This window comes from Triticum dicoccoides, chromosome 1B (assembly GCF_002162155.2).
Source record: "Triticum dicoccoides isolate Atlit2015 ecotype Zavitan chromosome 1B, WEW_v2.0, whole genome shotgun sequence".
Classification (NCBI taxonomy): Eukaryota; Viridiplantae; Streptophyta; class Magnoliopsida; order Poales; family Poaceae; genus Triticum; species Triticum dicoccoides.
In genome coordinates, this window is record NC_041381.1 from 169,848,410 (window position 1) to 169,864,804 (window position 16,395).

The window sequence follows — 16,395 nt, forward strand, 5'->3', positions numbered from 1 at the left end:
CATCAAGCACTTGATATCTTCATGATGCTCCACTTGAACTTGCACACGACAATCTTGATGACGATCACCACTTGATGTAATCCTCTCCATTGGTTGAGTGATATCTTCCTCTTGACGCAAGCCCATGAACACGTACCTAACCCCATATAGAACTCTCACATAGACCATGGGTTAGTACACATAGCACAATGGACAATGCTTACCATACCATGAGATCACTTGATCCCACTCGGTGTATCTTCTATGATTTGTGTGATGATCAACTTGAATCACTCTCTGTACTTAGTCTTGATCAACCTTGATTCTTTCCAACTCTATGACCAATCTTTGGATAATTCCTTAATACCACCTTGGTCAACTCATAAACTCCTTGAAACCAACACATGTACTTCAAGAAATTCCTATGGACAAATCCTTCAAATATAACTCAATGCAACCATCAGTCCATAGAGAATGTCATCAATTACCAAAACCACACATGGGGGCACCGCATGTCCTTTCAATCTCCCCCATTTTGGTAACTGATGACAATCACTTTCAAGAGAGTTTATATAAGGAATTATGCATCACCATGTAATGCAACAACCAATGATGAAAGAGAATGAGATGCAAATGCTTAGGAACAAAACCAAAGCAAGGAGAAGACTCTAAAAACCTTCTCCACAAAACACTCTGAAACTTCTCCCCCATTGGCATCGACTGCCAAAATGGGCGAAAAGCTTAGAAGGCCAATATAAAAAGTGTTCCTCCATTGTGTATTTCTCAACAAGATAGTGGAATGCCATACACATATCCAAAGGTAAATACTTGGAGGAACACAAACTATATTGAGGCACAAAGATTGCTAAAGAATGATATGCCACAAGGACATAACAAAGAGAGACACAAGCAATCTGGCAATCAAAAGATACCAATTGAAGCAAGCAATCAAAGGATATCAATTGAGCCAACTAGACCAAAGATCCTACGAGCCACATGAATAAAGGATATTATGATATGAGCACAGGAGTGTTCTAAGAAACTAGAGAAGCTCCCCATGATTTGTGCACACATAAGAATATTTGTATTTGGATACAAAGTGCACAAAATAGGATCATAGCTCCCCCAAAATCAATAGAAACTTACAACAAGTGCAAGTGAGCTTATAGGAAACAAAGCCTAGCACTTGCAACAAACAATTGGTTGAGCAATCATGTAAAAGAGGCAACTAAGAATAGGCTCAACCAAAATGATGTGTGTGATTCATGGCAAAGCACTTGAGAAGACTAAAATAAGGATGAGCATTAAGCATCAACATAGTCTTGGAAAAATGAGATACACGGTGCATGACATGTCCTCTCCACACACACCCAACTAGCAAATGGGTTCACAAGCTCACTAAAATGATATCAACAAAGCTTGCGACAACCCATGGTAAACATAGAATATGAAGGCCTCATCAAGACAAGGGATACCAATTAAGATGGCAAAGCCTCGTAAAGCTAAGCAAGAGAAAAAATATCTTCACCACAACAGAGTGCATCAAGATGCAACGATATAAGATCTGCACTCAAGATAAATCCTTTCACATAACCACCAAGGAAAGGTGGACGTGAAAGAATAAGGATATCAACTACAGATGTAACTTCTCTCAAGTGTATAAGATTCTAGGTAGATGAAGATCATGATGATATCAATCCACAAAGTAGGATGCACACACAAAATAGTTTAAAAAAGGAAGGAATAAGATATCCACATGGAAGTCATAAATATACCAATAAGATATTTGCTTGAAGGCATAGCACATGGCTAGATATGGTCTTATCATATATAAATGAGTTACAACCACACGAGCATCAAAGACATCACAACTAGCAACAAGAGATCATTGTTGGGATGCTTTGAGAAAGGAACCAAGTATCACAAGAAAGAATGAATTACATGTCATGATACAACCTACACAAGGTTGATGCAAGAAATGTGTGCATGAAGTAGATGATGATACTTGTTACCGAGATACCATTGGAAGGATGTAGTAGATACCAATTGAAGGTAGATAGTAGTTCATTGATCATCCTAGCTTGACTCCAATAAGAACATGGTGACAACACCTTCCTTGTGAGTGAGCCGAGCATCCAATGCATCTCCAAATGTTCCTAGAAGAACAACACAAACTAAATGGTACCCAAACTCATTGGGGCCAAATAGTTAGAAACACCAACACATAGGACAAACTCCACAAAAATATGTGCATATAGATATGAAAAGAATTTCATGCACATATCATCCAATTTGAGACTTGATGGAGTTTCCCTTATATATTGGGTCAAAGAAAGAAAGCATGCCCAAGAAAATACATGAAGTAAATATGCATGCTCAAAACTTTCAAGAACCCATACCAAATCAAAAAGAAAAGCCAAGTGAAAAAGGATACCAAATGGAGAAATCATCACTTGGAAGATATCATTACAGATACATCAAGGAATGAGATATCCATTGAAACATGCTAAAGAAAAGATATCAAACTCCCAAAAGAGAGGATGGTTCCAAACAAACCAAGCTCTCTACAAAGTTTCATGATGGCACAAAGTACCGAAAAGAAAATGGCTTGCTTTCCACCAACACACACTTTATAAGGATCGCAAGATGAGTGTTTTATAGAAAACATGATAGCTCCCCCAAGACTAGTGCATTATAGAGAATTTGCATTTGAATACAAAATGCACAAGGTGGGATCACCACTTTCACTATATCTAGAAAACACTAGACAAGATCAAGAAATGAACAAGATCCACAAGTGGTATGGAAGACAAAGGGAGTTGATACATTCCTTGGCAAGAGAAAAGGCAAATAAAAGCAAAAGCCAATGTAAAGGTGATCAATAAATTCTACCACACAAGAGAGTACCAATTGTCAAAAGACAAGAAGTAAATGGAAATAATTCCCGATGGTAGATAGCAAGGATATCCAACATCATCTTCACACCAAACCCATAAGCAACTTGTAGTGCTAACATGCCACCTAGTAACAAGATAATTTACAATATCAACTCTAGGTGACAATATCTCAAATGTACACATTTTCTAGGATAGTAATATACACATAGCATATTACTCCCCCATAATGTGATACCAATTAAAGATAAACAAGAGGCAAAATAAAGATCCAATAAGAGATAATTAATGGACAATTTAGAATTTGAATTTCTCATGAGTAGACATACCACATAGCGACTAGATAATCTTGTAATATCAATACTAGTTGGTATTCCTCATGTACACGCATTTATAGGATTGTGAAGTGCACAAAGCACATCACTCCCCCAAAATGGGATGTTCCATTAATCTCTCACAATATCCAACTGAGATACAAACAAGATTCACAAAGGCTCAACGCACGACACACATGTACATGATGTGCAAACCAACATACACAAACTTGATTACTCAAGATAAGCAAGTTGGAAGCACAACATATACAAACACATGCAAGGAACAAAATCAAAACATGCAAAGGGGCAATTAACTTTCAATGTAAACAATCTAAGTACAAGTTACCCCAAGGAGGCACATTGGATATAAGATAGAAACTTGATAATCCAATTGACTTGGCTTGAGACAATAAGAATGATGAAGTCCCCTTAATTCTTCATAATGTAGCCAAGTCTCCAATGCCCTCCAATAATACCTATTGATCAAGTTTGAGCTTGGTGGTCCCCAACGAAGTTGGGTCCTAATAGGTTAGTCACAATAGGCTTGGCTACCCAAATGATTCTTTTCTTGACAACACTTTGAGTACCAACAAACTTGGCAAACACATTGCCAACCTTATTCTTCCCAAGAGAATAGATATCATCAATAATAGTTGGGTTGGATAAGTTACCACTAGTGCATGAAGAAGCGACGTGACCTTTCTCACGACATATGTAGCAACATCTACTCTTCACTTTCTTCTCACTTGATTTCTCAACTTGAGAAGCATTATCTTGAGTCTTCTTGGGAAGAGGCCTTTCTTCAACTTGAGGTTGAGCATGAGAATGAACTTGTGGCCGCTTCCCTTGTTGCTTGTCATTAATGGGCTTCTTATTCAACAGGTAAGATCTAACATGATGCCCTTCAATTTTGCACTTGAAGCAAATAATCTTGGCCGAATTCTTGACTTGTTCTTGGCCCTTCTGCTTGTTTCTCTTGGACTTCTTCTTCTTATTGGAGTTGAATCCAAGTCTACCTTTGTCATTGTGGGATTTTTGCACACTCAAGATATTGTTGAGTGTGGACTTCCCTTCGTGACACTTTTCCAAGTCTTCCTTCAAAGAAGTGACTTGAGCCTTGAGCTCTTTAATTTCCTCTACATGGTTAGTATCAACACAAGTACTACAGGAAGTATAAGCTTCATCGTTAGAGAAACAAGGCAAGGAGAGTAATTCATCACAAGAAGTACCAATGTTATGAGTAGACGAATTACAAGGACTAGCACATGGAAAGATAACATTTTGACTTGAAGTAGTGCTAGTATCCACATGCTACTTACTAGAAGTTACCTTAGACATAGCCTCATGATCTATCTTTAGCACATTATGAGATACTAGAAGATCATCATGAGAGCTTGTGAGCTTTACATGATTTTCTTCCAACTTCTCATATTTGCTAGATAGCAACTCAAGTTGAGACCGTAGCTCAACATTCTCCTTCAAAATGGATGCTTCCCTAGAAATAGAGTTAGTAGCACAAGCATCATCAATAATAGCAAGAGGAGAAGGCAACTTGGCAAGCTCTTTAGAATATGAAGCTTTAAGTTGTGCATGAGACTCAGTGAGTTTGATGAGCTCACTCTTAATGACCCTTGAGCCATTTTCGAGGTGCCCAAAGTCCTCAAGGAGTTTAGCATGCGCAACATCAAGCTTCTAATTTTTAGTTTCAAAATCATTGGCCACCTCAAGAGCTCTATCATGAGATTCCTTCACTCTAGATAGTTCTAGAGCAAAAGTCTCCTCAAGAGATTCGGAGGTGGTTTGTTCATGTTCAAGAGCTTGGGATAGCTCCGCAATCTCATTTGCATAATCATGCTCATGAGCTTCCATTTTCTCAATGGTGACCTCATGCTCCTCTAGATGAGATTCCAACTCCTCAATGTATTTATTGCCCTCAATGGCAATAGACATGATTTCCATGAAGTTGGAACGAGCAAGTTTATTTTTGTGAAGAGCTTTAAAAATCATTTCCCCCTTAATTTTTAAGGAAGCAATATTATCATTCTCTTCATCATTATCCTCATCATCATTAGCATTAACGTCATCATCAAGCGACATATTGGGGTTCAAAGTAGGAGATACCTTTGACACCTTAGCCATAAGGCAAAAAGCAATAGATGATGATGTAGGATCCCTTGAGGCACCATTCAAGACCACATCTTGTTCCATGGAGTGTTGGGTTTCCTCTATATTGTTAGCACAACAACTAGAGGAAATACAAGCATTTTTATCATGACAACAAGACATAACAAGCATATCATCATGAGATTTAGCCAAGCAATTTCTACATGAAATGCAAGGACTATCAACATATAAGCATGTGAAACATTTGGAGTGCTCGAGTGTTAAATTCCAAAGAAGAAACATTGCAATAAGATAGTGGTGAAGGATCATCGATAATAAGCACACTATCATCATTGCAATGATCAACACTACTCACCATATCATTACCTTGTGGCAAACCACATGTAGGTGAAGTAGAGGCAGTTGAGAACATAACACGACCGGAGGTGGAGGGAGAACAATCATCCCCATAAAACTTGGACACATCATATTTATCTTGAAGCTTTGTCCACAACTCATGAGCATCCCGGAACGGCATGAGTTGGAATATAACTACATTTCTCAAAGCATTGAAAAGCACATTAGAAGCTTGAGCATTGAGATAAGAGTTTTTCTCATCCTCTAAAGATAATCTTTGGGGATCCTTTGGAGGAGGAAAAACCCATATCTATAATTCGCTCTAAATTTGGGTCCATGCCCCTAAAGTGATTAAGCATGCGAATTACCCAAACATCAAATTTGTGCCATCGAAACTAAGAGTGTCAGAGAATCCTAATCCCCTAGTCGACATCTTTACTCTCTAGGCGGTTAAGCCTAACAAAGAGAGACGAGGCTCTGATACCAATTGAAAGATCGTGGATGTCACCTAGAGGGGGGGTGAATAGGCGCTTTAAAAAAACTACGATTTAGGCTTGAACAAATGCGGAATAAACCTAGCGGTTAATTTGTCAAACACCAAACCTACAACAACTAGGCTCACCTATGTGCACCAACAACTTATGCAAAGCAAGATAAAAAACTAAGTGATAGCAAGATATATGACAACAAACAATATGGCTATCACAAAGTAAAGTGCATAAGTAACGGGCTCGGGTAAGAGATAACTGAGGCACGCAGAGACAATGATGTATCCCGAAGTTCACACCCTTGCGGATGCTAATCTCCGTTTGGAGCGGTGTGGAGGCACAATGCTCCCCAAGAAGGCACCAGGGCCACCGTAATCTCCTCATGCCCTCGCACAATGCAAGATGCCATGATTCCACTAAGGGACCCTTGATGGCGGTCACCGAACCCATACAAATGGCAACCCTTGGGGGCGGTCACCGAACCCATACACTTTGGCAACCCTTGGGGGCGGTCATCGATACCCGTCAAACTGCTCGGGGCGATCTCCACAACCTAATTGGAGACCCCGACACTTGCCCGGAGCTTTACACCACAATGATTGAGCTCCGAACAACACCAACCGTCTAGGGCGCCAAGGCACCCAAGAGGAACAAGCTCTAGGGTGCCCAAACACCCAAGAGTAGTAAGCTTCTCAAACTTCACTTCCACGTATCTCCATGGAGAACTCAAACTGATGCACCAAATGCAATGGCAAGGGCACACGGAGTGCCCAAGTCCTTCTCTCCCAAATCCCACCAAAGCAACTAATTCTAGGGAGGAAAATGAGAGACGAAGAACTCCAAGATCTAGATCCAAGGGGTTCCCCTCACTTAGAGGAGAAAGTGATTGGTGGAAACGTGGATCTAGATCTCCTCTCTCTTTTCCTCAAGAACTAGCAAGAATCATTGGAGGGATTGAGAGTTAGCAAGCTTGAAGAAGGTCAACAATGGGGGAAGAACACGAGCTCAAGAGATAAAGTTCATTAGGGAAGAAGACCCCCTTTTATAGGTGGGGAGAAATCCAAACGTTATGCTTACAGCCCGCACAAAGTGGTACTACCGCTCGACCTCACGGTACTACCGCAAGGGGTAGTGATAACACACAAGTATAGGGGATCGCAATAGTTTTTGAGGGTAGAGTATTCCACCCGAATTTATTGATTTGATACAAGGGGAGCCAAAGAATATTCTCAAGTATTAGCAGTTGAGTTGTCAATTCAACCACACCTGCATAACTTAATATCTGCAGCAAAGTATTTAGTAGAAAACTAGTATGGAAGTAACGGTAATGGTAGCAAAAGTAACAGTAGCTGCAGTAAAGTAACTAAGCAAAGAGCAATATGTGAAAAACTCGTAGGCAGTTGATCAGTGATGGATAATTATGTCGGATGAAATTCCTCATGTAATAGTTATGACATAGGGTGACACAGAACTAGCTCCAGTTCATCAATGTAATGCAGGCATGTATTATGAATATAGTCATACGTGCTTATGGAAAAGAACTTGCATGACATCTTTGTCCTACCCTCCCGTGGCAGCGGGGTCCTATTGGAAAATAAGGGATATTAAGGCCTCCTTTTAGTAGAGTACTAGACCAAAGCATTAACACTTAGTGAATACATGAACTCCTCAAACTACGGTCATCACCGGTAAGTATCCCGATTATTGTCACTTCGGGGTTAACAGATCATAACACATAATAGGTGACTATAGACTTGCAAGATAGGATCAAGAACTCACATATATTCATGAAAACATAATAGGTTCAGATCTTAAATCATGGCACTCGGGCCCTAGTGACAAGCATTAAGCATAGCAAAGTCATAGCAACATAATTCTCAGAACATAATGGATACTAGGGATCAAACCCTAACAAAACTAACTCGATTACATGGTAAATCTCATCCAAACCATCACCGTCCAGCAAGCCTACGATGGAATTACTCACGCACGATGGTGAGCATCATGAAATTGGCGATGGAGGAAGGTTGATGATGACGACGACGACGGATTCCCCTCTCTGAAGCCCCGAACGAACTCCAGATCAGCCCTCCCGAGAGAGTTTAGGGCTTGGCGACGGCTTCGTATCGTAAAACGCGATGAATCCTTCTCTCTAATTTTTTTCTCCCCGAACGTGAATATATGGAGTTGGAGTTGAGGTCGGTGGAGCTCCAGGGGGCCCACTAGGCAGGGGGCGCGCCCAGGGGGGTAGGACGCGCCCCCACCCTCATGGACAGGGTTTGGCCCCCTGGCGTTGATTCTTTCGCCAATATTTTTTATTAATTCCAAAAAGTTGCTCCGTGGATTTTCAGGTCATTCCGAGAACTTTTATTTTTGCACAAAAATAACAACATGGTAGTTCTGCTGAAAACAGCGTTAGTCCGGGTCGGTTCCATTCAAATCATGCAAGTTAGAGTTCAAAACAAGGGCAAAAGTGTTTGGAAAAGTAGATATGATGGAGACGTATCAACTCCCCCAAGCTTAAACCTTTGCTTGTCCTCAAGCAATTCAGTTGACAAACTGAAAGTGATAAAGAAAAACTTTTACAAAGTCTGTTTGCTCTTGTTGTTGTAAATATGTAAAGCCAACATTCAAGTTTTCAGCAAAGATTATGAACTAACCATATTCACAATAACACTTAGGTCTCATGTTTACTCATATCAATGGCCTAATCAACTAGCGAGCAATAATAATAAATCTCGGATGACAACACTTTCTCAAAACAATCATAATATGATATAACAAGATGGTATCTCGCTAGCCTTTTCTTAGACCGCAAAACATAAATGCAGAGCACCACTGAAGATCAAGGACTGACTAAACATTGTAATTCATGGTAAAAGAGATCCAGTCATAGTCATACTCAATATGAATTAATAGCAATGCATGCAAATGACAGCGGTGTTCCCCAACTAGTGCTTTTTAATAAGAGGATGATGATTCAACATAAAAGTAAATAGATAGGCCCTTCGCATAGGGAAGCAGGGATTTGTAGAGGTGCCAGAGCTCAAGTTTTGAAACAGAGATAAATAGTATTTCGAGCAACATACTTTCATTGTCAACATAACAACCAAGAGATCTCGATTTCTTCCATGCTACACACATTATAGGCGGTTCCCAAACAGAATGGTAAAGTTTATACTCCCCCACCACCAGCAATCATCAATCCATGGCTTGCCCGAAACAACGGGTGCCTCCAACTAACAACAATCCTGGGGGAGTTTTGTTTGTAATTATTTTGATTTGAGCATGGGACTGGGCATCCCGGTTACCAGCCATTTTCTTGTGAGTGAGGAGCGGAGTCCACTCCTTGTGAGAATAACCCACCTAGCATGGAAGATATTGACAGCCCTAGTTGATACATGAGTTGTTCGAGCATACAAAACAAAATTTCATTTGAAGGTTTAGAGTTTGGCCATACAAATTTACTTGGAATGGCATGTAGATACCGCATATAGGAAGGTATGGTGGACTCATATGGAATAACTTTGGGGTTTATGGAAGTGGATGCGCAAGCAGTATTCCTGCTTAGTACAAGTGAAGGCTAGCAAAAGACTGGGAAGCGACCAACTAGAGAGCGACAACAGTCATGAACATGCATTAAAATTAATAGACATTGAGTGCAAGCATGAGTAGGATATATTCCACCATGAACATAAATATCGTGGAGGCTATGTTGATTTTGTTTCAACTACATGCGTGAACATGTGCCAAGTCAAGTCACTCGAATCATTCAAAGGAGGATACCACCCTATCATACCACATCACAACCATTTTAATAGCATGTTGGCACGCAAGGTAAACCATTATAAACTCCTAACTAATTAAGAATGGTATACATTGCAACCATGTTTATTCATAATAGGCTGAACCATGAACGATGAACTAATCATATTTACAAAAACAAGATAGGTCAAGTTCATACCAGCTTCTCTCATCTCAATCAATCCATCATATATCGTCATTATTGCCTTTCACTTGCACGACTGAACGGTGTGGATAATAATAATAGTGCACGTGCATTGGACTAAGCTAGAATTTGCAAGCATTCAATTCAAGGGAGAAGACAAGGTAATATGGGATCTTGGTTCAATCAACAATAATGCATGTAAGAGCCACTCAACATTTTCATCATGGTCTTCTCCTCTCGACCCCCAAAGAAAAGAAAAGAAATAAAACTATTTACATGGGAAAGCTCCCAACAAGCAAGAGAAGAACGAGAAATCTTTTTGGATTTTATTTCAGTTACTACTAATACAGGCATTGAAAGTGAACTAGCTAAAAGCTACAACTAATTTTTTGGTTTTTCTTAAGGTTATTCAAACACAGAAGAAGAAAGCTAGAAAAAGAAAATAAACTAGCACAGATAGTACAATGAAAAAGTATGAGCACCGACAACTAGAATGAGTGTGTGAACATGAATGTAATGTCGGTGAGAAATACGTACTCCCCCAAGCATAGGCTTTTGGCCTAAGTTGGTCTATGCCCATTGATTAGAGCTACTCTCTCCGGTTACTGAGGAGTGTCATCTGAGTACCACTGGCTAGCAATCTCCTCCGGATCCCACTGATAAAAGGACTGTCGATAAGGGTCAAGTGGTGGTTCGGGCTCAGGCTCTGGAGCTGGTGTCTGGCTCCGGTATGCATGAATAGCCTCCGACAAGATGAGGTACGTGCCTAAAGATAAGTCAAACAAAGAGGGTACAGGCAAGATAATAGTCTCACTGTGAGTTTTGTTAAATCTCAGATTATACTTAAGCATCATCTCATTATTTTTAACAATAAATTCATGTGCTACCATACTCATATAATCTAGAAAAATAGAGGGCAGCAACTTTTCCTCTTTCTCATAATGCCTAATAGGTATCCTAAAGTGTTTAGCAAGGCGTGAAGCAAAGATGCCTCCAAAGATGGGGCCCTTTGTACGATTCATACTTAATCGTTTAGCAATAATAGCGCCTAAATTAACAGTGTTATCGCGAAACAAAGCATGGCACAAAATAACGATATCAGGGGCACTAAGGTTTCCATAGTTCTCGCGACCAATTAAGCATCTACTAGCAAATATTGAAAGTAACGTAGAACAGGGAAGTGTATGCTAGTAATTCTTGCGTCGAAAACCTTCCTCGTTTCCCCTACAGTAATCATATCAATAAATCCATCCACATCACTACGATGTGGTTCCTCTATGCTTCCCTCGAAGGGTATCTTGCAAACCCCACACAAATCATCTAGTGACATCTCCTTAACCTCATCATATAAATGAAACTCCACTGAAGGTGGTGATTTCTTAGCATGAAAGTAAGAAAATTTGCACGAAAGTATTAGTGAGTAGGAGATACTGTTCGAGCTGGTCGTGGAGGAAGTCGGTGAGGCCTGCATTATCAGCCAAAGAATAAAAATCATCATGAATCCCGACTGCTCTCAAGAACTCATCACAAGGCCATTCACACGGCCGAACCTCGGCGATGCGAGGGAGATTATATTTGGTCTTTTTATTCTCCTTATTTTGTTTATCCTTCGAGCTTTGACTCGAAGAGCCCCTCAAAAATCTCTTCATCATTTTCTAAAAATTTCTGAAATTTTTAGTAACTCAAAATAAAAGTGAACCAAACTCAAGAAAATTGATAGCAACTACTCTCACAAGTGCATGGAGACTATATCATGCATTAACACTACTTGGGACCATATAAATTTGACATGCAAGCTCAAGAACAGGGTCACCTTAGCAGCAAAAATTTGCAATTAATAAAGCACTAGAACAAAAACTAATTTGACCATTAGAGGAGTCACATACCAAAGAACAATCCCCCAAAGCAGTTTTGTGAGTGGAGCTTTGAGCAAGGAGATTGAAAATGGCAGCAAGATGGGCTAGAACTCATGCTTGAGCTGGTTAGTGATTTTTTTGGGAGGAAGAAGAAGCGTGTGGATGCAGGAATGAGTGGAGGGGGGCCACCAGGGGCCCACGAGGCAGCAGGGCGCGCCCTAGGGGGGTGGGCGCGCCTTGGACCCTCGTGGCTAGGTGCTTGCCCCCTCTGTTGTGTTCTCAGTGTCAGATATTCTCAAATATTCTAGAAAAAAATCATATTTCATTTTCAGGGCATTTGGAGAATTTTTATTTTCGGGGTATTTTTTATTGCAAGGATAATTCAGAAAACAGACAAAAAATACTTTTTTTGCTTTATTTAATATAAATAACAGAAAGTAAAAGGAAGGTACAGAAGGCTGTGCCTTCTAACTTCATCCATCTCATGCTCATCAGAAGGAATCCACTAACAAGGTTGATCAAGTCTTGTTAACAAACTCATTCCGAATCGCATGAAACCGGAGAAATTTCGAATAACACTAGGTTACCTCAACGGGGATATGTACATCCCCAATAATAAGAATATCATATTTCTTCTTGACAGTAGGAAGAGGAAATTCAAAACCTCCAATAGTAATAGTTGGAATTTTTCCAATAGAATTGAACTGTGAACTTGAGGTTGTTTCCTCAGAAAGTGTACCGTATGCTCATTACCATTAACATGAAAAGTGACATTGCCTTTATTGCTATAAATAACAGCCCCTGCAGTATTCAAAAAGGGTCTACCAAGGATAATCGACATACTATCGTCCTCGGAATATCAAGAATAACACAGTCCGTTAAAATAGTAACGTTTGCAACCACAACAGGCACATCCTCACAAATACCGACAGGTATAGCGGTAGATTTATCGGCCATTTGCAAAGATATTTCAGTAGGTGTCAACTTATTCAATTCAAGTCTACGATATAAAGATAGAGGCATAACACTAACACCGGGCTCCAAGATCACATAAAGCAGTTTTAAAATAGTTTCTTTTAATGGAGCATGCTATAGTTGGTACTCCTGGATCTCCAAGTTTCTTAGGTATTCCACCCTTAAAAGTATAATTAGCAAGCATGGTGGAAATTTCAGCTTCCGGTATCTTTCTTTTATCTGTAACAATATCTTTCATGTACTTAGCATAAGGTTTCATTTTAAGCATATCAGCCAAATGCATACGCAAAAAGATAGGTCTAATCATTTCAGCAAAGCGCTCAAAATCCTCATCATCCTTTTTCTTGGATGGTTTAGGAGGAAAAGGCATGGGCTTCTGAACCCATGGTTCTCTTTCTTTACCGTGCTTCCTAGCAACGAAGTCTCTTTTATCATAACATTGATTCTTTGATTGTGGGTTATCAAGATCAATAGAAGGTTCAATCTCTACATCATTGTTATTGCTAGGTTGAGCATCAACATGAACATTATCATTAACATTATCACTAGGTTCATGTTCATTACCAGATTGTGCTTCAGCATCAGAAATAGAAATATCATTGGAATTCTCAGGTGTGTCTACAACAGGTTCACTAGAACACTACTAGGAAAACCCTTACCAGTAGCGCTATTTTTTTGCAATTAGTAGCGCGGGTAGGCGCGCTACTGCTACGGCGCTACAGCTATTTTCTAGCAGTAGCACTTGTTTTGGCCTGCGCTACTGGTAAATGAGCGCTGCTGGTAATATTTTGGCCCGCGCCACTGCTAAAGTTTATGTTTTTTTCTTCATATTTTGGTGTTGTACATGTTTAAACAGATATATCTTTTATACAATAACAACTCATCATGAACTAGTCTGTTTAAATAGCATATTCATTACCACCAGTCATCACAACCAAACAATGTTCGTCAATGAGACATCATATATATAACAAGTTGGTCACTAGTCATAATCACAACTCCTCATCCTCCTCATCAACTCCAACACATTGTAGCACATAATAACACACTCTACCTAGGACCTACTCCTCTCATAGGACCTACTCTACCCTCTCTTAGGTAAAATATCATAAAACAAGATAGGCATTGACTCTTCATTAAGGAAACTAGACTCTCCATAATGAAGAACGGAGATCATCCTGTCTCCAAGTCTTGGCATACGCACAATGTTGCTTCCAAGTAGCTCTCTATGATGGTCAACACATTTTTTCCAATCATTTATTATCATGGCTTCCTCGCTTTTAGAAATCCGGTATGGACAAGAGTGATGTGGATACTGCGGCTGACCTGGCCGTGGTGGCCGTAAGCTCATCACATCAATGCGACCTCTTGGCAACATCAGATGAGGCACACAATCCATTGGGATTTTCTGTTCAAAAACATAGTAATAACTTTGTAGTTAGCAATGTAGTTTAGTTCTAGAAAAAATTATGCAAAAGATGCACGGATGTCGTAATAGTAGAAAATCTTACCATGCTATCTCCATTGATGTTACCGTAGCACACCGCATGCACTAGTGGCACATATTGACCATAATTTTGAGGAATTCGATAATAGCTATTGTAATTCTCAAGATTAGTAAAAAATGCGATAAGACCATCTTTCTCCTTATAAGTTAATTGTGCTTCATCATTGTAGTAGTAGGTTCTGTCTACCATCTTCCGTACATTTTTAAGAATGAAAATAAGCTGTCAAATATTTTGAAATAAACAATATAAATTACTTAATAAATATGTTTGAGAAACTCACACAGCGGTAGAACTGGAAGCGTGTCAACAAGGACCCAAATGGTCATATTCTTTTCGTCGATGTCAGGATCACCAAGATCGAAGGTGAGAAACATACCCTCATGAAAATCATATGCCTTGCAAAGGGCTTCCCAATTTAGGCAACCAAAATTGGATGAGTTCACATAATTGTATAGTTTTACAGCAAAATCATAACCATGATGGGTCCTTAGTTGAATTATCTTTGTCTCCATGCTTTCATGATCTTCAAAACCCATCTTCTCCAAGACATAGCGTCTTGCATGGCATGGGATAATCTAGTTGAATTGTAAAAGACGGAAATTACACGTTGAAGAAGCAGAAAAGTCGTGCAAAAATAACAAAAAAACACTTGTCATCGTTGCGTACCATATCAACATCGAAGGTCTCTTGGAGCTTGATGCTGAAGCGCCGACCTTCTACCAGGTGAGGCCTGTCGCATAGACCGCACTCATCTTTTGTATTCAAATACATATATAGTAGTTTGTAGCACAAACCACGCTCATCTTTTGCATTTAATAAGCAAATAACTAATAGGTAATTAATAATCCATCATCGAATACATATATAGTAGTTTGTAGCAAAGATCATCATATAATATCACTAATACATCTTGAATAATAGTTCCTCTAGGTTCAATGGGCCGCGGTGGACACCCAAAGAGAAGGAACCATCACAGGATCATAGCTCCGGTGAGATCCCCAAAGAATCTGCCAGGTATTAGAGAACCTGCCGTTCACCAATGAAACCAAGTAGCGGTGGACGTGTGTGTTCTCCTCCATGACACGGTGCTATACCACCTGCGCGGGGGACTCAAGCCTCTGCACCGATGCAGGCCCACGTGACCGCCACCAAAGAAGCTCCGGGTCGACGACGGGCTGGCTCCTCACTAAGTTGTGCTCACCAGAAGGTAGCACAACCCAGTACCAGCCCAGCGGAGCCCAGTCCCGGACATGGCCCCTCGGCTCAAGCAGGAGTCCTCCACCGAGTCGACAACGAGGATGCGGGATAGGCATCGTCGACGTCGATAACAAAATGCTTAATTATGAAAACAAAATTAATAAACACTTAGCAAAATTCGGCATGACCTTTGCTAAAAGCAGGACATATCGAGCGCCTGAAATTTGCCAGAACGTAAACGAATCGACATTTCTGGCAAAACATAGGCCACTCGGAAAAATATGACATGTCCAAAATGTGACATGTTCAAAATATGACATGTCCACTGCATATTTGCATATAACAGGAAAAATTGCTTTAACTAATAACAACAATTGCTTTAACTAAAAAATACCTAGAATTTTGTTAACTACACCTAAAACAACTAAAACACCTAAAACAATTAAAACACCTAAAATTCTGTTAACTACATCTAAAACACCTAAAACACCTAAAATTCTGTTAAATACACCTAAATTCTATTAACTACATCTAATTAAAAACCTAGCTAAATTTCTGTCCTAACTTTAAAACCTAGCTAAATTTAAAAACCTAGGGTTCATACGAATTAACTAGGGTTCATACCTAATCTGTCCTAGCTAGGGTTCGATCATAACCTACATTATTCTAAGAACCTACATTTTCTCAACTATATAGGATTCAAAATAACTACTCACTAATAACTATAACTAGGGAGGGAGGGAGGAGGAGGAAGGAGGAGGGAGGAGTACCT